Below are 25,468 nucleotides of genomic sequence, written 5' to 3'. Positions count from 1 at the left end.
ACATACCTCGCCAGGTGAACAGTTTACGTTTTGTATTCCAGAGTAGACCAGAAAATCACAATACACAATCACATTTAATCAAAATCATCCGTCCATACCTTTTTGAGATATCCTGCTATTTATCGTTTTTGGCCCTACCTCCCAATGGTGAAGAATCACTTAAAAATTCTACTAGCCGGATCCGAATCTTCACCGAAATTGAATCGATTCTTCCTTGTCACACACACAACCGGTCCACCAAGTTTCGTCTAAATCCATCCATAACTTTTTGAGATATCCTGCTATATGTTGATTTTAGCAATATCACTCAATGGTGAAGAAGCACTGAAAAAATTAAATAATTCTCATATCCGAATCCATAATCAGATCTTCACAAAAATCAATTCAATTCTTCATTGTCCCACACACAACCTGTCCACAACGTTTCATCCAAATCCGTCTATAACTTCACCCCAATGGTGAAGAATCACGTAAAAAATTCTAGTAGCCGGATCCGAATCTGGATCTTCACCAAAAATCGAATCATTTCGTCCTTGTCACATACGCTACCTCTCTGCCAAATTTCGTCCGAATCCGTCCACAACTTTTTGAGATGTTTTGTTCGCAAACAGACAGACAGGGGTGAAAACATAACCTACATCCACCTTTGGTGGCGGGGGTAAAAAGCAAACTTATGCTGTTCTTCTGTACTACCTTCTTGTGCAGACTCATTCCGTAACTCCTCTCCTTCTATCCAACCTCCTCAATATGGTCTTATCACACAATTCTTTGTCATGTCCTCTTTCCATTTCACCTTCTCCAACACTTTCCCTCTCTGCTCCCAACTCAATCGCGTCTCCCAACCTGCACATGTCGTCCTCGCTAACTCCACACATTCAATAAATCGTTGTTCGCAGACGAGATGCTACACTCTGCAACAACTTGAACTGGGTGTACGTATATGATTAGACCAGTAGTGAGTGCCACCTTGCGTCCAAAAACACTCCGTCCCTGCTGGTCACTTCCTCCTTTCTCACCCTCTTCTTCACTATCAGGGTCTGCTCTTGAACTTCACAGATCTATCCCATCCAGGCTCCAGCTAACCCAGTTATTGCATGTCTTACGGAAAACACTATTTTAGTAACAGGATGTCCCAGACCCTTTTGCCTGTCTCCCAGGTTATTGTCTCTTCTGCATTGGTGATGGTATTGCTTTGTATGTTTATTCCTCCCTTCCCCACAAAACCTGCCCTTCACTGCTGGTCCCCAACCTTATGGAGTTCATTTGGCTTTATGCACCTTACTGTAATAATGTATTATTTATTTTTGTGGTTTACCGTCCCCTACCTCTGAGAACTCCATATAAGAGGCTCTCTCCACAAACATTGATACTTTGCTCTCTGTTCAACTCTTACGAATCTGGGGAGACTTTGTCATCTAGTTTAGATTCTGACCTGGCCATTCCACCTTGGATACGATATTCTTTCAGGCACATCAGTGGATGGATACCTTGAACCACAAGAAAGAGATGAGGGCCATTTCACTGGATATCTATTGAGCCGTTGATACTGTCTGGCATCCAACCTTGATTTCTGCATTGCCTTTGGCACTCAGGGCCTTCTTTTCTTTTGGTTGTCTAATTTTCTGTATGAGCAGTAAGAGTGGGTGGCCCTTGATGGTGTCCTTTACCATGAACTTTCCTTTTCGTCTGGGGTTCTACAAGGTAGCGTCTTTGTGCCTTTGTTATTCATAATCAAAGGGAGGCGCAAAGCACCCTCCATTTATATAAGGGATCTTTTCTCTGTATTCAGCTTTTACATGGGCACTGAAAATACGTTTGTCTGCTTCTACTGGATGAAATCAGCTGCAAATTTCAGAAGTAAACGCTTGGTATGTTGACGTAATATGTTCCAAATTTCAGCAAAGTCCGTTTATGCATTCTTGAGTTTTATTTAGAAACACCCTCGAAATCACGTTGGTGTCTGTCCGTACGTCCGTCTGTCCACCCAAAATGTGTTGGCGCTCATATCTCAAGGGCTATACATTGAAACTAGCTGAAACTTGGAATATACATCGGCCAATAGGTCTAGTTAATGGCTTTCGAAACAAATTCCATCTAAGTGCTATAGTTTTTGCTTTAAAATTAAATATATATAAATATATATATATATATATTATATATATATACATAAATAAATATATAAAATAATATACATACTTGATAACTTCAAAATGTTATTACCAAAATCTAATGTGCTGGCTCAATGGCCTAATGGAGAAGGCATCAGGCATCAGACTCTCCAAGCTTGGTTGAAGGTTCAAGTCCCATCTGGGTTGAGTAATTCTCTTTTCTTCTTAGTTTTTGAAGTATTTTATATCGTCTTGAATAATCAAAGGGAGGTGCAAAGCACCCCTCCCTTTATATGGGATCGTTTCTCTGTATGCAACTTTAACATGGCGACTGAAAATTTGTTTGTCAGCTTCAACTGGTATATTATAAATATTCTTGGGTAAAATGTCAGGGGCATAGAAAAGGCCCCTTTATGTAAGGGTATGTGCCATGTGGCAAAGTATAGAAAAGAAGGGACATTCCATAGCGTATAGAAAATGCCAAACAATACAAAATAAGAGGCATTCAAAAAATCTCGTGTGCATGCTGGACTACCCTTGTGTTCTGAGGAGGAACCAAGTAATGCTCTGGAAAAGTTCATATAAAGGGGCGCCAATTTGATTCATACACCTGCATGAAGAAGTAAATGTATTTTATTTGCCAGATGTAGGGTGCCTATCTCACCCACAGCACTGAACTCAACTCCCCCGTGTACATTGTCTCATCTTCGTAATTTCCTATGCACATCCATTATCTATTTTACACATGCTGATTCCTTATCATTCTGTTCCTCTTCCGGCCATTGTAACTCGTTTTTGCATTGTTCCTTCGGTGTATGTCCAATCACCCTGACCTCACTTGCCTCCACACTCTCCGGTACTTTTTCAGCTCCTCCATAAGGCCAGATCCTTGTATAAAAAAATTAACCCATCATGTAATTATGGAGAATATGTGTCAAGCAGCAATGACCCAACCAACATATCCGAAACAGCACTGACCTCAAGCTTCTCTTGCTCTCCATCACTTTCACCTTCTGAAGATGCAGGACTCAATGAGCCATCAACCTCAGGTGCAACATCTGATGACCTTTCTGGTATAAGTATGAGACCTAGAACGAACAAGTTGAGGGATATCGTCAGTGGAGGAGGTCATGTTTTTGTTGAGCTCACAACAACAACAACAACACCAACAACAAAACTCAAGTCAGTTGTCTACAACATAACAGTTTGTACCATGCTCTAGATCCATGGATTTAGATGCAAATAATCTGTTGTTGGGCAGGTTGATGTGATCCCTTTCCATCAAATCTCGCACAGGGCTATAACCTTCTTGGCCGTCTGAACTGTCGTCCTGTTGACCCAGGATTTCTGAAGCTTCCGAAAGTTCCCAATCATCCAAGCCCGTTTCGTTGATGTCAAACAGGATGGAATTTTCCGCTGCGACTGCCTGTATCTCGGCACGACAGTCATCTTCATAACCGAGTTTGTTGTACAAGGAAAGACAGCCATGTTCATCAGGTTTCTCCAGACGATTCCCGGAGACTTGTAAAACAGAACAAAAACATTTACATTAATTAAAAAGTTATTTTCATCGAGACAAACCTCAAAAAGGCAGTTTGGTATTCTTACCCTCAAGGTTGTCACCATCTGAACCATTGGTACTTGGAGGCAGTAATGGAATCGCGCTTTGTATATCTGATAGCTCATCATTTGGATGAAGACGGTAGCCACTCAGATTCGGTTTGTCCTCATCACAAGTTGGTGAAGAACCTTGAGGATGACGTAAGTCTTCTCTGCCATTTTTATCAACCTCCTTTGACTCATTTGGCAAGTTCAGCTGGTGATCTATAAAGTTGCTTTCCATGTTTATTGTCTTTACCACTGTCAAAGAATTGTGCAAAGCTTCTGGATGATTCTGAAGGCCTTCCAAATGAGTCGTTGGGTATTGCTGAGTCGATTCCAGGTTTGGTCGAACATATTTCATGTTTTGAAACTGGAAAGAATTATCCACTTCCTGATGTGCATTAACGGTATCACTCGAACACAAATCGGGACTCCGAAACTCATTCTTTGAGTTATTCTTTGCAAGGCTAATATTTTCTGCTCCTGTGGTGGTCACAGTATATGCCTCAGATGGAATAATGTCTGGAGTTGAAACAGCTTTATTGTCAGTTTCCAAACAGGAAGCGATTCCCTGCACTTCTTTGACAATGACGCAGGCATCTCCACCATCTTGATAAATGGGTTCTTTGATCTTTTTCCCCTGCAAGGGGAGACTTGTTGAGTTGGACTGACTCGTTTGCGGTTCAGATGTGAGTTTTGTTGTGGGTTGGCCAAATATCTTGCTCTTGAGAGCATCACAGCAGCAGTCTGGCCTTATGTTAGAGTCAACCACTGGTGTTGAAGAGTTCAAGGACTTTTCAAGTGCACTTGAAGCCATTAAACCAGTCGCCTCTCTACAATAAATATCCTCGGCCTTTATATCGGTAGAGTCCAAAATCTCTGGGGCATTAATGTTGAACTCATCCTGCATGACGCTAGTTTTATTAAATCCATCCATATTGTGTTCCTTCGTTTTAACAGTATTATCTCCATCTTCTAAAGTGAACGACTGACAATGTGGCGATTCCATTTCATTGGGCAAGATATATGGAAGCGTTGCCTCCCTGTTCTCAAACTTTCTTTCTTCATTATCACCAATAATCTTCTCTAAATTATCAGTGTTTTCAGAAGACGACTCTTTCAGAGGACTGGCATTTTTTGTTTCGCCTTCATCTAATAGGTTTTGGGATTGTTCTGGTCTTTGGCTTTGCTTACTATCACATATAAAATTGCTGACACATTTCATTCCAATTTCTGATATAACTTCTCCACTTGAACTTGGAGGAGAAGGTTGAATAGAAGATGTTTCTGTCCAAGGGCTTGCAGCCTTTAGTTCAGAGGCTGAGATGCCACAATCCAAAGAAAAGTAGTCAACTGAGCAGCGAGTAAGGATGTCACATAGGCCATTCTTGTCTGTCTGCAAGCTGGAACACTCCTACAAAAGGCAGATTGCAAGTTTTCAGCATACAAAGCAAAATACAGAGAAATCAAATAACATTGTAAAACAAGAAAGAGCAATCAGAGATTGCAGACCCTCACCAGGATATGTTTTCAGTGGTTTTTAAGGCTTTGTGTTAAAACAAATATGGCGGCCGAAACACGTGACCGATGACGTCATCATTATTTATTTTTTCTCCACCAATTTAGCCCTAGTTTATGCTCAAGAAATGTCATCTTCATCGGATGAAGTTTTGTACTTGTCGAATTATGACGTCATAATGAAGGCACCTATGACATCATCATTAACAGATGTTATTCCACATGGAGAGTTCTTTACAATGAGCCATGTCTCAATTTTTTTAAATGCAGCGCTTTCGGAGATATAGAGGTGCAAATGTTTTCGGTTTTTCCAAGATGGCGGCCGAACCTCGTGACCGATGACGTCATCTTTATTTTTCCCCCAACGAATTTATGCCTACTTGACGCTCAATAAATTTCATCTTGATCGGATAAAGTTTTGTCCTTGTCGAATTATGACGTCATAATGGAGGCACCTATGACATCATCATTAACATATTTTATTCCCCATGGAGAGTTCTTTACAATGAGCCATGCCTCAATTTTTTCTATTCAGCATGTTCGGAGATATAGAGGTGCAAAGATTTTCGGTTTTTCCAAGATGGCGCCCGTTCCACGTGACCTATGATGTCATAATTATCATTAAAAAATTCTACAGGTGGAGTTTCACCTATGGTGAAATTTCCCATCAATCGGACCAACGGTTGCAGAGAAAATTATATTTATTCTGTGCGGACAAACAAACAGACAGACAAACGGACTCAAATGCAATACCCTCTCCTCAGGCGAGGGTAACTAGAACGGCACTCAGTAGAGAGTATACCTCCGCCAGGCTGAACAATTTACGTTTTGCATCCCACTGATAGGCCGGATCTGTATCCAGACTTGAACCAAAATCGAATCGGCTTGTTCTTGTCACCTAGCCAACTCATACACCTAGTTTTATCATAATCCGTCCATAACGTTTTGAAATATCTTGCTATATATAATTTTTGGCCTCTTTTCTCAATGGTGAAGAATCACTTAAAAAATTAAAATAGATCTCACATCCGAATCTTTACCAAAATTGAAGCAATTCTTCCCTGTTGCCCAACCAACATGTCCACCATGTTTCATCCAAATTTGTTTTGAAATCCATAACGTTTTGAGAAATCGTGATATATATTGTTTTGGCCCTCCCTCCAAATGGTGAAGAATGACTTAAAAACTCAAGTATCTGGATCCGGATCTTGACCAAAATCCAATCCACTTCATCCTTGTCACACACCTAATCTGTCCAACAAATTTCGTCTTAATCCATTCATGACCCTTCAAGATATCCTGCTCACAGACAGACAGATAGTGGTGAAAACATATCCTCTTTCCACCTTCGGTGTTACCTCTGTTTGCACAATCACAGTGTTAGACTTTGGACTACTGGGGGTAATTCCAGGCACATTTCCATTGGCGTCCTGAAGTCCACGAAAGATACGTTCACGCAGGACAAGTGTGGCAACACGCAGCCGATGCCATAGCAGCTGCACAGCACGGATATCCAGGAGAAGCTCAACAGAGATGGCAAGCAGGCGCAGTGGAAACTCAGCCTCCAGCAAACCTCGAACCTGCTCCACATGACCCGTCATGTCCTCACAAATGTCCTGCAAAGAATAATGTCCACAATTTGTGGGGGTTCTTCATCTTTTTTTGTCATATGATATGATAAAGCATCGAGAACAATCTCGCCAATTGATTACAACAACGTGGCAAAACAGCCAGCTTCCATATTTCATGGCAGTTTCAAGTAAGGAACAGAGCAGCTGCTGCACGATGTGCAAACTGTTCATGATTATTATATTTACTAGCGAGGTACCCGTGCTATGCACTCGGTAGAGTGTATACCTGCTTGTCACGGGTGAGGGTCTCAAAAAGTCTTTTCAAGTGTCCAAAAAAAAAAACGTTTTGAGAAATGTGACGAAAACTCCGACCTGCTTTAGGATATGTGCAGGGACGTGTAGGACACGTGGTAAGTGTTGCACCTTCAAGTAGTCAAAAGCAAACGGACAATGTGGATATGGCGAATGCCAAACTGTGAACTAATAAATTCCAAATTCCTGTGCCACCAACAGTTGAATGTCAGGCATGGACAGCCAGCTTGTGAATGACTTGGGCAAAAAAAAAACTTAATGCAGCTGACCCCACCATAAGGTGGGTAATGTTTCTATAGGTGGTTATTGGCAAAATTGCAAATGGCGAAATCGATGGTGCTCCATTCAAAAATTCCCATTCTTCCCACCTAAAGCAAAGTTGAAACGTGGCAAAAGGTTCCACCAAGAATGACCAATATCAGATTTTGAGTTAAAACTTTTTTTCCCGTTTTGACCCCTGTGACCCCAAGTACCCACCGCTTAGGGCATGAACCAGGCGTCAAATCCAAAATATTGTGCCATATTTCATGCGTCCCCCAATGTTGATTGCATATACAATGTTTCATTTTAAAATCTTTAAAAATGTGCTCGTAATGGCATTTTTTGGTATTTTATCTTTTTACCCCACCCCAGGAGGATGTGCTGTGTTAATGTGTTGGATGCATGACGTCAAAACACATCACCAAAACACATCGCCAAAACAACACATCAGCCAAACCAAAACATCCGCCAAACCAACAGATTTGTCCAACCAACACATTCGCCAAACCAATATATCAGCCAAACCAACACATCCGCCAAACCAACACAACCGCAAAACCAACACATGCCCCAAAACAACACATCCGCCAAACCAACACATCCGCCAAACCAAAGCATCCGCCAAACCAACACATGCGCCAAACCAACACATGCGCCAAACCAACACATGCGCCAAACCAACACATCCGCCAAACCAACACAACCGCCAAACCAACACATTCCCCAAAACAACACATCCGCCAAACCAACACATCCGCCAAACCAAAGCATCCGCCAAACCAACACATGCGCCAAACCAACACATGCACCAAACCAACACATGCGCCAAACCAACACATCCGCCAAACCAACGCATCCGCCAAAGGAACACATTCTCCAAAACAACACATCAGCTAAACCAACACATCAGCCAAACCAACACATGCGCCAAACCAACGCATCGCCAAATCAACACATTCGGCAAACCAACGCATCCGCCAAATCAACACATTCGCCAAAACAACACATCAGCCAAACGAACACATTCGCCAAAACAACACATCAGCCAAACGAACACATGCGCCAAACCAACGCAACCGCCAAACCAACAAATCCGCCAAACCAACACATCCGCCAAAGCAACACATTCGCCAAAGCAACACAGCAGCCAAACCAACGCATCTGCCAAACCAACACATTCACCAAACCAACACATCCGCCAAATCAACACATTCGCCAAAACAACACATCAGCCAAACGAACACATGCGCCAAACCAACGCAACCGCCAAACCAACAGATCCGCCAAACCAACACATCCGCCAAAGCAACACATTCGCCAAAGCAACACAGCAGCCAAACCAACGCATCCTCCAAACCAACACATTGGCCAAAGCAACACATCAGCCAAGCTAACACTTCCACCAAACAAACGCATTCGCTAAACCAACACATCCGCCAAATCAACACATTCGCCAAACCAACACATTAGCCAAACCAACACTTCCACCAAACCAACACATTGGCCAAAGCAACACATCAGCCAAGCTAACACTTCCACCAAACAAACGCATTCGCCAAACCAACACATCCACCAAACAAACGCATTCGCCAAACCAACACATCCGCCAAATCAACACATTCGCCAAAGCAACACATCAGCCAAGCTAACACTTCCACCAAACAAACGCATTCGCCAAACCAACACATCCGCGAAACAAACACATTTGTCAAAACAACACATCAGCCAAAAAACACATCCGCCAAACCAACACATCCGGCAAACCAACACATCCGCGAAACCAACACATCCGCCAAACCAACTCAACTGCCAAACCAACACATCCGCCAAACCAACTCAACTGCCAAAGCAACACATTCGCCAAAACAACACATCAGCCAAACGAATACTTCCACCAAACCAACGTATTCGCCAAAACAAGACATTCGGCAAACCAAAACATCCGCTAAACCAACACATTCGTCAAAACAACACATCAGCCAAAACAACACATCCGCCAAAACAACACATCCGCCAAACCAACACATCCGCCAAGCCAACACATCCCCCAAACCAACACATTCGCCCAAACAACACATCAGCCAAACCAACACATCCGCCAATACAACACATTCGCCAAAACAACACATTTGCCAAACCAACATATTCGACCAAAACAACATCAGCCAAACCAACACATCTGCCAAACCAACACATCAGCCAAATGAACACATCCGCGAAACCAACACATTTGTCAAAACAACACATTCGCCAAAACAACACATCAGCCAAACCAACACTGCCACCAAACCAACACTTCCACCAAACCAACACATTCGCCAAAACAACACATCAGCCAAACCAACACTTCCACCAAACCAACACTTCCACCAAACCAACGCATCCGCCAAACCAAGACATGCGCCAAACCAACGCATCCGCCAAATCAACACATTCGCCAAACCAACGCATCCGCTAAACCAACACTTCCACCAAACCAACGCATTCGCCAAAACAACACATTTGCCAAACCAACACATCAGCGAAACCAACACATTCGCCAAACCAACACTTCCACCAAACCAACACATTCGCCAAACCAACACATTCACCAAACCAACACATCAGCCAAACCAACACTTCCACCAAACCAACACTTTCGCCAAACCAACACATGTGCCAATCCAACACATCCGCCAAACCAACATGTCCACCAAACCAACACATCCGTCAAAGCAACACATTCGCCAAAACAACGCATCAGCCAAACCAACACATCCACCAAACCAAGACATGCGCCAAACCAACGCATCCGCCAAATCAACACATCAGCCAACCACCAAATCAACACATTCATCAAAACAACACATCAGCCAAACCAACACATTCACCAAAACAACACATCAGCCAAACCAACACTTCCACCAAACCAACATTTTCGCCAAAACAACACATCAGCCAAACCAACACATCCACCAAACCAACACTTTCGCCAAAACAACACATTCGCCAAACCAACACATCAGCCAAACCAACACTTCCACCAAACCAACACTTTCGCCAAACCAACACATCAGCCAAACCAACACTTCCACCAAACCAACACTTTCGCCAAAACAACACATTCGCAAAACCAACACATCAGCCAAACCAACACTTCCACCAAACCAACACTTTCGCCAAAACAACACATTCGCCAAACCAACACATTCGCAAAACCAACACATTCGCCAAACCAACACTTCCACCAAACCAACACATTCGCCAAACCAACACATTCACCAAAACAACACATCAGCCAAACCAACACTTCCACCAAACCAACATTTTCGCCAAAACAACACATCAGCGAAACCAACACATCCACCAAACCAACACTTTCGCCAAACCAACTCAACTGCCAAACCAACACATCCGCCAAACCAACTCAACCGCCAAACCAATACATCCGCCAAACCAACACATCCGCCAAGCCAACATGTCCACCAAACCAACACATCCGTCAAACCAAAAAATCCGCCAAATCAACACATTCACAAAAACAACACATCAGCCAAACCAACACTTCCACCAAACCAACATTTTCGCCAAAACAACACATCAGCCAAACCAACACATCCACCAAACCAACACTTTCGCCAAACCAACTCAACTGCCAAACCAACACATCCGCCAAACCAACACATCCGCCAAACCAACATGTCCACCAAACCAACACATCCGTCAAACCAACACATTCGACAAACCAACACATTCACCAAAACAACACATCAGCCAAACCAACACTTCCACCAAACCAACATTTTCGCCAAAACAACACATCAGCCAAACCAACACATCCACCAAACCAACACTTTCGCAAAACCAACTCAACTGCCAAACCAACACATCCGCCAAACCAACACATCCGCCAAACCAACATGTCCCCCAAACCAACACATCCGTCAAACCAACAAATCCGCCAAATCAACACATCCGCCAAACCAACACATTTGCCAAAACAACTCAACCACTAAACCAACACATGCGACAAACCAACACATCCTCCAAACCAACAAATCCGCCAAACCAACACATTCGCCAAAACAACACATCAGCCAAAACAACACATCAGCCAAACCAACACATCCGCCAAACCAACACATTAGCCAAAACAACACATTAGCCAAACCAACACATCCGCCAAACGAACACATGCGACAATACAACGCATCCGCCAAATCACCACATTCGCCAAACCAACGCATCCGCCAAATCAACACATTCACCAAAACAACACATCAGCCAAACCAACACACTCGCCAAAACAACACATCCGCCAAACCAATGCATTCGTCAAAACAACACATGAGCCAAATCAACACATTCGCCAAACCAACACAAACGCCAAACCAACTCAACCGCCAAACCAACACATCCGCCAAACTAACACATCCGCCAAACCAACACATCTGCGAAACCAACTCAACCGCCAAACCAACTCAACCGCCAAACCAATACATCCGCCAAACCAACACGTCCACCAATCCAACTCAACCGCCAAACCAACACATCCGCCAAACCAATTCAACCGCCAAACCAACACATTCGCCAAAACAACACATTAGCCAAACCAACACATCCGCCAAACCAACACATGCGACAATCCAACGCATCCGCCAAATCACCACATTCGCCAAACCAACGCATCCGCCAAATCAACACATTCGCCAAAACAACACATCAGCCAAACCAACACACTCGCCAAAACAACACATCCGCCAAACCAATGCATTCGTCAAAACAACACATGAGCCAAATCAACACATTCGCGAAACAAACACAAACGCCAAACCAACTCATTCGCCAAAACAACACATCCACCAAACCAACACATCCGCCAAACCAACACATCTGCGAAACCAACTCAACCGCCAAACCAACTCAACCGCCAAACCAATACATCCGCCAAACCAACACGTCCACCAATCCAACTCAACCGCCAAACCAACACATCCGCCAAACCAATTCAACCGCCAAACCAACACATTCGCAAAAAAACAACACATCAGCCAAACCAACACATCCGCCAAACTAACTCAACCGCCCAACCAACACATTCGCCAAAACGACACATCCGCCAAACCAACACATCCACCAAACCAACTCAACCGCCAAACCAACACATCCGCCAAACCAAGTCAACCGCCAAACCAACACATTCGCCAAAACAACACATCCGCCAAATCAACACATTCGCTAAAACAACACATCAGCCAAACCAACACACTCGCCAAAACAACACATCCGCCAAAACAACACATCAGCCAAACCAACACATTCATCAAAACAACACATCAGCCAAACCAACACTTCCACCAAACCAACACATACACCAAAACAACACATCAGCCAAACCAACACATTCGTCAAAACAACACATCAACCAAAACAACACATCCGCCAAACCAACGCAGCCGCCAAAGCAACATATTCGCCAAACCAACACATCAGCCAAACCAACACATCCGCCAAGTCAAGACATGCACCAAACCAACGCAATCGCCAAAACAACACATCAGCCAAACCAACACATCCGCCAAACAAACTCATTCGCCAAAACAACACATCAGCCAAACCAACACATTCGCCAAAACAAGACATTCGCCAAACCAACACATTCACCAAATCAACACATCAGCCAAAGCAACACTTCCACCAAACCAACGCATTCGCCAAACCAACACATCCGCGAAACCAACACATTTGTCAAAACAACACATCACCCAAAACAACACATCCGCCAAACCAACACATCTGCCAAACCAACTCAACTGCCAAACCAACACATCCGCGAAACCAACACATTTGTCAAAACAACACATCAGCCAAAACAACAAATCCGCGAAACCAACACATTTGTCAAAACAACACATCCGCCAAACCAACACATCCGCCAAACCAACACATCTGCCAAACCAACTCAACTGCCAAACCAACACTTCCACCAAACCAAAGTATTCGCCAAGACAAGACATTCAGCAAACCAACGCATCCACTAAACCAACACATTAAGTCAAAACAACACATCAGCCAAAACAACACATCCGCCAAACCAACACATCCGCCAAACCAACACATCTGCCAAACCAACACATCCGCCAATCCAATGCATTCGCCAAAACAACACATTTGCCGAACCAACGCATTTGCCAAAACAACACATCAGCCAAACCAACACATCTGCCAAACCAACACATGCACCAAACCAACGCATCTGCCAAATCAACACATCCACGAAACCAACACAGTTGTCAAAACAACACATTCGCCAAAACAACACATCAGCCAAACCAACACTGCCACCAAACCAACACTTCTACCAAACCAACACATCCGCCAAATCAACACATTCGCCAAAACAACACATCAGCCAAACCAACACATCCGCCAAACCAACATATCCACCAAACCAACACATCCGCCAAACCAACTCAACCGCCCAACCAACACATTCTCCAAAACAACTCAATGGCCAAACCAACACATCCGCCAAACCAACACATTTGCCAAAACAACTCAACCGCCAAACAAACTCATTCGCCAAAACAACATATTGCCAAAACAACACAAACAAACTCATTCGCCAAAACAACACATCAGCCAAACCAACACATTCGCAAAAACAAGACATTCGCCAAAACAACACATCCGCCAAACCAACAAATTCACCAAAACAACACATCCGCCAAACCAACAAATTCACCAAAACAACACATTCGTCAAAACAACACATGAGCGAAATCAACACATTCGCCAAACCAACACATACGCCAAAACAACTCATTCGCCAAAACAACACATCAGCCAAACCAACACATCCGCCATACCAACAAATCTGCCAAACAAACACATTCGCCAAACCAACACATTCGTCAAAACAACACATCAGCCAAACCAACACATCTGCCAAACCAACACATACGCCAAAACAACACATTAGCGAAACCAACACATCCGCCAAACCAACACATGTGCCAATCCAACACATCCGCCAAACCAACACATTCGCCAAAACAACACATTAGCCAAACCAACACATCCGCCAAACCAACACATGCGCCAATCCAACGCATCCGCCAAATCACCAAATTCACCAAACCAACGCATCCGCCAAATCAACACATTCGCCAAAACAACACATCAGCCAAACCAACACACTTGCCAAAACAACACATTCGCCAAAACAACACATCAGCCAAACCAACACATTCGCCAAAACAACACATTCGCCAAAACAACACAGCAGCGAAACCAACACATCCACCAAACCAACACATCCGCTGAACCAACACATTTGCAAAAACAACACATCAGCCAAACCAACACATCCGCCAAACCAACACATCCGCCAAACCAACACATCCGCCAAACCAACACATCCGCCAAACCAACACATCCGCCAAACCAACACATCTGCCAAGGCAACACCTGCGCCAAACCAACACATCAGCCAAACCAACACATCCGCCAAACCAACACATCCGCCAAGGCAACACCTGCGCCAAACCAACACATCAGCCAAACCAACACCACATCCGCCAAACCAACACATCCGCCAAACCAACACATCCGCCAAACCAACACATCCGCCAAACCAACACATCCGCCAAACCAACACATCCGCCAAACCAACACCTGCGCCAAACCAACACCTGCGCCAAACCAACACCTGCGCCAAACCAACACATCCGCCAAACCAACACATCCGCCAAACCAACACATCCGCCAAACCAACACATCCGCCAAGGCAACACCTGCGCCAAGGCAACACCTGCGCCAAACCAACACATCAGCCAAAGCAACACATCCGCCAAACCAACACATCATGTGATAATGCTCTCTCACCTTCTTGCCATGCGGCGATCATAACTACCACGTTTCGTGAATTTCTGCACAAGTTTAGGAGGAGATAGGATGACGGACAGATGAACGGACACACATGCAGACAGAACCGATTACTATATCCTCCAGTTTTTTTTTTTAAACGCGTGGGGATAACTCGCAAAGGAACCCACTTAAATGGCAATTCATAAATAGTGAATGAGAATATTTTTGATACACACCAGGTCTTTGATGTTAACATATTACTGACCCTGTTGTTCCCCGTAATCGGGATGGAGGTTTCGGTTTATTAATGGTGTGACGAGATCAATGTTTATGTGGATGTGGCCTTTAGAAGACGGGTTTTTTGAAAGTATGATTGGTGTGCACACCTCGAAGCTGAGATGGTTTTAATTGTTGGTGTGCTGCAGGAGTGCTGCTGGGAGAACGATATTTTTGGCAAATGTGCGATATTGTGGAGCACCGCATTTTAAATGATGTCGTGAAAACCGTTGCACGTGATAAAGTGACATACAGTTGTCCTTGGGAAAACAAAGGTTGTTGTTGTTTTTGTTGTTTTTGTATGCAGCCTGTAGCTGTTGGTTGCATCATTTCTCTGGAAGCGGATTTGTGCCGCTGTTGCAGTGCCCCAATAACTAGTGAGCTGGTACTCAATTCGTCGACCTCGGAAGGATGACAGGCCGAGTCAACCCCCCTGGCATGAATCCAACGATCGACCGGGATTCAAACTCAAGATCCTAGGATCCCAAGCCAGCACCCTAACAGCTAGGCGAACACGAGGCTAAAACAAAGGTGAATCCAGGTGAAGGCCAACTCTTTGTAGTGTCTGTCCTTGAGCATTGTTGTGACAAAAGCTGGTCGAATTGGGAACTGGCGATGATGTGGCTGAAATGGTCCAATCATAATTTTGGGAAACAGCTTCGAAATTATGTAACTACGCAACAAACTCGCCAAATGAACGCACAATACACGATTAAAATAGATTAATTATTGTACACCGCTCATTTCCTATTCAATCTCCAGGCGCTGCCTGATGTCATCGCCGGGCACCGAAGGGGGCCCGACAATGACGTGCGCTGAAAGGGAGTACTCGGTTTTCACTCCGGTTTCTTGTTTTCTTTCTTTCTTGTTGGTTTGTTTGATTGTTTATTTGTTTGTTTATTTGTCCAGGCGATATCTCAGCCATCCCTTGAGCTAGGAAGCTGAAATTTGGGCACAATAGTAAACACATGCTTTGGCAAAAACAGTATTTTTTGTTTTTTGATTCATTAATTGATTAATTACTTAATTCTTATCGATTAATTAATAACTTATTTATTTCCTTTCTCATCTGGGCAATATCTCAGGCACTTTTGAGCTGGGATGCTGATATTTGGACATGACAATGACCAAGTAATTTGGCTGTAAGGGGTATTTTTGATATATTGATTAATCAATTAATCGATTCATTATTCAATAAATGACTTAATTCTTTCTTTTTTTTTTAAGTTACAGCTTCGGACGAAACGTTGGTATTTGAGGTATGCTATTAGCCAATTAATGAAGAAATTTTTTTACGAATATTTATTGATTTTAATTATGCAATTAATCAATCAAATATTGTACACATCTCCCTCCCAATACCGTCTCTATGTGCTGCACGGTGGCATTGCCGGGCATCCAAGGTGCCGTTGCAATGCCGCGCTGGAGGATGTTATTTGGCATGGGGGCGGTGTACTTTGAATGTATCGGTATTTGTGTTTTTTGTTTGTTTTGTCCTCAGAACATCAAGGTCACAGCTCAGGCAGTTATAATAAATAAGTTGTTTGCTCCAGGCTTGTAAAACAGATGCTGATGTAGCAAGATGGTGTGGAGCAGGATCACTCAATTTATTTTAAGAAGATTAAGAATTTTAAAGGTATAAAAAATTAGGTGCCCGATAAGGCGATAATAAATAAGCTGTTATTTTTTTACCCTTCTTAAGGTATGAAATAATAGTACTGGGGTCAGACTCATATTAGTATCGCAGTAAACAGAGACTCGATAAGAAAATAACTCGACAAGCTAAAAGTGGACATGAAAAGGTTATGGCCAAAAATATGAAACAAGGCATTGTTTATGTACATACGGGGTAAAGGAGGTGTTAAGAGAAATGTGGGCCTGTTGAGAAATAGCACAGGGAGTTTGGTTCGTGATAAAAGTGAAATGGTTCGCTTATTAAATACTGGTAGTGATTTTGCTTCAACCTTTACACAAGAACAGTCAGGGGAATTACCAAGAGGGTATCTATCTCGAAGGTGAGCATGGGCTTTTCGAGGAGGTCCAAGTAGGAGGAGAGGAAGTGATCAGAAGCAACTAGGAAAGCAGAGAGAAGAAAAAAAAAACTCTGTGACCGGATAATATGCATCCCATAATATCGAGGGAGATGGCAGAGCAGGTGAGCGTGATGTTAGCGGATTTCTTTAATAAGTCGTTGGAGTCGGAACAGGTAGCAGAGGATTGGAGAGTTGCAAACCGTAACACCGTTACTTAAGAAAGGATGCAGTGGATGAGTTGGGTACCTTTTCAAATCAATAAAAACGAATCTGCGTCTTTCTTGATGGATGAGAAATGGGTAAGTGAGGATTGGAGTCGGAGTGGGAAGAAGGGGCGGTCGAAGGTAAATTGAGGGGGTTGAAGGGGGAAGGAGATGGGTGTGCATACAAAAGAAGCACAGATGTTGTATCAATGGGCTCTGGTTAGGGTTCTGGTTAGGGTTCTGGTTAGGGTCTCAACACGTACTCACTGCCAACTAAAGGGCAACATGTAGGAGCAAACCGCAGGCACCTGCTATGTGAGATATACTCGATTGTGAGGTAAACCAGAGGCGACGAAGTGAAACTCGACATAACAGACAGGTATGTGGTGCAACTGGTGCATACACATAAAACAAAGCTTGGTACCTTCAGCAACACGAGATGTGCGTCGCCATGCCGATTTCCAGTGTCGTGTTGTACGAAACTCGCCAGGTCTCTGATGCGCACGGCGATGCTGCGCAACCAAGCGTCAATCTGAGGCAATCTTAAGAGCAGAGACCAGTTAGCAGGTGTATGGACAGGTGGTGGTCGGTCATAGCATCCGCGACCCTCTGCCAGACCCTTAACCTGTCGGAAAAAAAAATGTACACCATCACATTGAGGAGATGATTGAAGGGATTACATTGAATGAGAAACTTGCCTTTGAAATGCCTCATTATGATTACCATCATTTATTACCTCCTCCATCACCAAAGGTGGACATAGGTAATGTTTTCACCCCTGTCTGTTTGTTTGTTACTTGCAAAATCGAAGATTTTTCAAGTATATTGGTTGGTTGCGTTTGTTATTCAGACTGTCTGTTTGTTTGTTTGTTTGTCACCAGCCTACAAGTCTCAATTCTAAACCGATCGTCATGAAACGTCACCAAGTTGTAGAGGTCGTCACAATTGAGAAGCCTATTGATTTTGAGGTCAAAGGTCATCTGGAGGTAAAAATTCTAAAATCGCCATTTCTCATCCGATTGACTTGAAAATTGAACAGCATTAGCACATTTTGTCACTAAATCTGGAAACCAACTAATTTTTGAGCTCAAAAGGCCAAAGGTCAACTCAAGGTCAAACCTCCAAAATCATTAATTTTCATCTGAAGAACCGTCAATTGTCATCCGATTGACTTGAAAATTGAACAGCATTTGCACATTTTGTCACGAAATCGGGAAACCAACTAATTTTTGAGCTCAAAAGGCCAAAGGTCAACTCAAGGTCAAACTTCCAAAATTATTAATTTTCATCTGAAGAACCGTCAATTTTCATCCGATTGACTTGTTAATTGAACAGCATTTGCACATTTTGCCACTAAATAGGAAAACCAGCTATTTTTGAGGTCAAAAAGTCAAAGGTCAATTCAATGTCAACCTTCCAAAATCATCCATTTTCATCTGAAAAATCATCAGTTTTCATCCGATTGACTTGAAAATTTAACAGCATTTCCATAGTGCCTCACTGAATTGGGAAACCAACTATTTTTTTAGGTCAAAAGGTCAAAGGTCAACTCAAGGTCAAACTTCCAAAATAATCAATTTTCATCTGAAAAATCGTCACTTTTCGTCCTATTGACCCGAGCTTTGATCAAGATCGTAAATTTTAATCTTGATGAAATGGACAATTTGATGGATCAATGCCAACCTTTTTGGTGGGGGGAAGGTGGATTTTGCAAGTATCGTGCTCTGCATGACGTCTTCTTGTTTGTCTGTTTGATTGTGAACAAGATATCTCAAAAGGTGGTGGACAGAATCAGATAATATTTGGTGGCCAGCTTGGGAGTGCAAGATGGACAAATTGATCTGATTTTGGTGAAGATCTGGATCCGTGAATTTTTTCAAGTGATTCTTTACCATTTGGAGTTAGGGCTAAAAACAATATATAGCATGATATCCCAGTTTAGGTATGTTCCGAGTTATGACAAAACTAGGTGGAAGAGTGGGTTAGGTGACAAGAACAAGCTGATTAGATTTTGGTTCAGGTCCAAATGCAGATCCTGCCGCCCAGTGGGACCTGATCAGTGAGATACAAAACATAAACTGTTCAGCCTGGTGTAGTTACACGCTCTTTGCATTCGATTACAATATATATAATTATGATGAAAATAAAAAAGAAGCACATCCAGTGCTACAGCAGCAGTAACCAAATGAGGATTTATTATTTAATGCAAAGATCAGGATGATGTCTCAATTGTCTCATAATCAGTTTCGTAGTGGGTATTGCACAGAATGACAACATATGACATCGTAACGTTGCTTTGCTCTTAATGTTCGTGAAGACGAAAGCAACATTACTGAGTGGTGTTCCATCAAACGTGAAATTGTGCAGTCGTGTTTCTGTGGATGCTTGTTTGGAGATCGAGAAACAAATTGTGATTCACTATAATTATTTGAAGAATACTGTGATCGTAACTGACACTCTCCAAAATGGGAAACTGAAGTTCTGTTTAACTGTTGCCTGAATAAACAGTAAACCTGATTTTATCATCTCACAAGTCAATAATCGTTATTATCTCTCAAAATAAATCAAAATAAGTGTGAAAGTGATTTTAAAGATTGTGAGGGTCAATGAGGGTTGCTCTTCCTTATCTCTTTTTTTTTTTTTTTTTTTTTTTGTATACTGAATCGAGGCTCGTGAAAGAGCTAACATTTATTTCACAAACAAATCAACCAGACAAACAAAATATATAAAAAGAGGGAGCGGAAGACAGGATGGGGAGAGAAGGGGAAGCACACAAACACAACATTTGAGAGCAGGGAGAAGTGTGGGAGGGGGAGGGCTTGGGGGGAGGAGGCGTGGGAAGGGGGGGTGGGGGGGGAAACAGATCTTCCTGTTTCTACTACAACTACAGTGTTCCGTAGGCCATTGTATTATCCATCGCTTCCCATGTGCTGTTACTCTTATTCTATCTGAAGAAAAAAAAAAGTAACAATGCAGATTCTCCATTAATATCTTGGAAATATATATTTTTAACATCTTGGACACATTTTTCATTCCATATAAATATAAAAGTCCTTACCATAAAGTATTTGCTTTACCCTCAGCTTCTTGCTATTGACAAAGCATTGATTTTTAGCCTAATGGAGTTAAATGCATTGTCACTTTTCCATCTATTGTCACAACCAATTCGTTACTTCCCATTTTTTGGATTGAAATTCCAAATCGTTTATCTGACACTTTTGGAGTTTATTTAAACAAAGCACAGATCTTTTCTTCCCCCGGAAATGCACCCCAGATCCACTTTTTTGAAATTCCGACTTCTTTCCTGAAAGTCCGAGCAGTGTCCATGTGTTTTATACCTCTCCCACCCCCCCCCCCGTCCCCCTTCCAAGTTTGTTTCCAATCAGCCTGCTCCCAAATTTAGCTCATTCACTCGTGTCCGTGTGTGTGTGTGTGTGTTCGTGTGTTTTTGAACAAGATATCTGGAAAAGTTCTGAACGGATTTGGATGAAAGTTGGTGGGATAATTGCCCTTGGGATAAGGAAGAATTGATTAGTTTTTGGTGAAGCTCAGGATATTATTCCCGATCCAGGAATTTTTTGAAGGATTTTTTTACCATTGGAAGATAGGGCTCATTTTAAAAAAATATTATCTTCTATATATTCTATATTTAACATTGTGATATGAAAATAGTTTTCATATTTATTGTAAATGTAGTTTAAACTCGTGGTTATGCGTTAGAGCGGTGTATTTTTTTTTAGCAGCGTCGTCTTCAATGTTTATTATTTTTATTCTAATAAAGACATATTCTGTCATTTTAAAACCACAAAAGTGTGTATTAGGTTTCCCCGTTTCATAAAATGTATCGTTTGATACGTATAATGCTTTAAAACTGTTGTTTTTTTTGTTTGTTTTTTTACCTCATAAGAGATATCAACATTTAGCTCAGCGAATGTCATTCGCGGTGTCAGTATTTGATGAACTTATAAAGACTTAGTTCCAGATTTGTCAATGGCTGAGGTATATTAACAAACGAATAAAACAGATTTGGCAAAATTCCAACTTTTTAAAAAAAGATCACATATTCACCCAGGGTTGTGAGAGGCTGAAGAAGAAGAAACCTCACATGGGCTTCCCAGACCAAATAAATAAATCTGGTTCTGGCTCTGCGATTTTCAGGTTTATTACTCCCGCCAGGGAGTACCGCATTCGATCGTGTCCGTCCGTGTGTGTGTGTGTTCGTATGCTCGTGTGTTCGTGAACAAGATATCTGGAAAAGTTCTGAACGGATTTGGATGAAAGTTGGTGGGATGATTGCCCTTGGGATAAGGAAGAATTGATTAGTTTTTGGTGAAACTCAGGATATTATTCCCGATCCAGGAATTTTTTTTGGAAATTTTTTTTGGAAAGATTTTTTCTGTTTTCCTGCATTAAAGCTTTTATTCTTATTCTTAAATGATGTTTTCTCCTCTAATTCTGAGATATATCAAAATAAATTCTCTGACAGTTAGGGCTTACTTTCTTTTTCATTTATTGTTTTGGGGAGAGGGGATGTTAAACAAAACGTATTATTCCAACGAAACCCACGGCGGGAGTATGCAGGCTCTACTGAGTGGCGTTGTAGTTTTTTTTGTGATTGATGTTAGCTCTTACACGAGCCTCGATCTTGTATACAGAAAAAAAAAGCATAGATCGGAATTGGTAGGCCAGCCGGATACCTTAGAGGTCGTCATTCATGCCAGCGTCTTCAACCTGGAAAGTGATTAACGCAAACGAGAACGGGGTTAAAAAAGGAATGGAAAATAATACAACGGTTTATTCGAAATAAAGACCGGGACAGGGAAACGCGATGATAAATAAATGTCCTAATTCGGGACGTCCCCACACCTCACTTCAGAAACGAGACAAAGGAATGAATGAAATAAAGAGATCGTCGTGTGGTGTTCTGTGAGATGTGGTGCGTGCTTATCTGTCTGTAGTGGTTCATCATCATCATCATATCATCCCCATGTCCCACACTTGCCTTCGAGCTTATTTCGGCCCAGCGATAAACTGTCTTCCTGGTATTTCCACTTTCCGGGCAAGGCTCAAGGTCATCTGCCAGCATCTTGGAAATCAGCAAACATTACCGCTTTATACAAAAAAGTTGCTAAAACAGTTCCTTGCAACTACAGACCAATCAGCCTGCTCCCAATTATCAGCAAAGTCATGGAATCCATCATTGCTTCGGATATCAAATCCCCTCTGCTTCTCCAATGGCTTGATCTCCGATCTTCAATTTGGATTCAGACCAGGTCATTCTACTCTGGACATGTTGCTTCTGCTGTCTCAACAATGGATAGAGGTCCTCAATGCCAAACAGGAAATCAGAGCTGTCTCCCTTGACATATCACGTGCCTTCGATACGGTCTGGCACCCAGCTCTGCTCACCAAACTCTCCTCCTATGGTATCCATGGAAATCTCCACGCATGGCTTGCGGACTTCCTCTCTTGTCGTAGTCAACGTGTGGCCCTGAATGGATTTCTCTCATCTCCCCTTCCTGTTCAGGCTGGAGTTCCCCAAGTCAGTGTTCTGGGCCCTGTGCTTTTTCTGGTCTTTATCAATGATCTCTCCGACTCTCTGGAAAATCCTCTCTATCTCTTTGCTGATGACTCCACTCTCTGTCGCTCCATTCCTCTTCCCTCAGATCGGCAGTCTGCAGCCTCCTCACTCTCTGCAGACCTGGACAAAATCACAGACTAGTCAAACAAGTGGAACATGTCTTTCAATCCTGACAAATCTCACACTCTTACTATGTCTCTCCAAAAAGACCGACTGGACAACCCTCCCATCTACTTTCTCAACGATCCTCTCCAAGAAGTTCTGTCGCTCAAGCTTTTGGGTCTCACTATCTGCCATGATCTTTCTTGGGAAAACCACATTTCCAAGCTGGCCTCCAAAGCCAGTCGCCGACTGGGCATCCTCCGTCGTGCGAAGTCCTTCCTTGGCACACCTGAGCTCCTCACCACATACAAGGCTTTCATCACCAGCTCAATGGAATACTGTTCCCCCCTATGGGCCGGTGCTCCTGCCTCACAACTAGCTCGGCTTCACGCTTTTGAAACCAAAGCTTTCAGAATAATTGGAATCTCCTGCGATGAAGCTATCTCCGAGGGCCTTTCACTCACTCAACGCAGGCAGGTTGGTGGTCTTTCCGTCTTCTACCGACTCCTCTCCGGCCTTGCTCCCCCAGCTCTATCTGTGCTCTGTCCCCCAAATATTCCTACAGGTCGCACAAAATCTGTCAGCAACCCTCTTATGGTTAAACTGCCGAAATCAAGACTCTCTGCTCACCTTCACTCTTTCATTCCTCTTTTCTCCCACCTCTGGAACAAACTCGCCCACTCCCTTCAATCCCACTCCTCCCTCCAGGTCTTTAAAACAGCTGTTCACCACCATCGCTTGTCTTCCCCCATCCAAAACCTTGATCTTTGCTACCCCCGCTAATTCACCCCAGATCAACTTTTTTTGAAATTCCAACTTCTTTCCTGGAAGTCCTTGCAGTGTCCATATGTTTTATGCCTCTCCCACCCCCCCCCCCTTCCCATGCCCCCGCCCCAAGCCCTCTCCCTCCCACAGATCTCTCGATGTCCCTGCTCTCAAATGTTGTGTTTGTGTCCTTCCCCCTCTCTCCCCATCTTGTCTACCGCTCCCCTTATTATATGTTTTATGTGTCGGTTTATCTTTCTGTGTGATTAATGTTTGCTCTTTCACGAGCCTCGATCTTGTTTACAAAAAAAAGAGAAAAAAAAAAGAAAGGCATCGATGTGTGTGTGTGTGTCGATGATTCAGATTGACATTCAATTGGGTTTCCTGTCTGCTAGCATGAAGAGCTATAGCAACACGCTTCCTTTGATTTCATCATGGAGTGGTCTGTTGTGCTCGAAGTTCTTCAATGTTCACCTTGAATTGTGCATTAAAAAAGGAGAAAATTAAAGAACATCACACTGATTAGAGATCAATTTTGGCGAAATCATTCTGATGCAGAAGCACAACCGTAGCAGAAGGTGTACTTTGGAAACATGCTGATTTCGCTGAAAACTTAAGGATCGAAATATCATCCCCAAATTAAACGGGACAGTTTACTTGCTCACTTTGCATGTTACTTTGATATACAAGTATATAGTCTTTCGTTTTCGTTAAATGAAGTGATCCAACAGTCAAACAAATGCTGTCTATCACATGCACAGCATCGTCAGGATTTGTCTACAACAAATCAAGTCCCCAAGGGCTTCAATGCTCAAGGCTGACCTCTACAAGGCTTTTCCCCACATCCATTGTGCCTAGGACAGCCACCTTTTCTTGCTGAACTCCTACCGAGCAGTGTCTTTCGTGGGTTTCTGGTGCCATTGGATTTAGCGTCGATATGACAGCCGTGTCGCCCATTGCTGAGGCCTGTGGTATACAGGCATGGGGGCAGACATGTGGGTGAGACAGGCAGGAGGGAGAGGAAATGCACATGGTTATCTTATTATAGATACAGAAGGCAAAATGCCAAACTCTAATCGTTGTAATAGTTTTAATATCACAAAACATGAAGCACCGTGGTAGAGTCACGTGGATACATGTTACATCAGCCTCTGTTATAGTAAGTGTATTTCACAGTTGAGAGGTTCCCAGCACCACACGCTCACGCATGTGTCACCATGTCATTCAATCGGTCTGAGTTTCCATTCCAGAATGGCTAACCCATTGTCTTAATGTTCAGTGATAGGTG

This window comes from Myxine glutinosa, chromosome 5, assembly GCF_964187855.1.
Source record: "Myxine glutinosa chromosome 5, kmMyxGlut1.1, whole genome shotgun sequence".
Lineage (NCBI taxonomy): Eukaryota > Metazoa > Chordata > Myxini > Myxiniformes > Myxinidae > Myxine > Myxine glutinosa.
The sequence above is the reverse complement of the archived record's forward strand: the minus strand, read 5'-3'. Positions refer to the sequence as shown.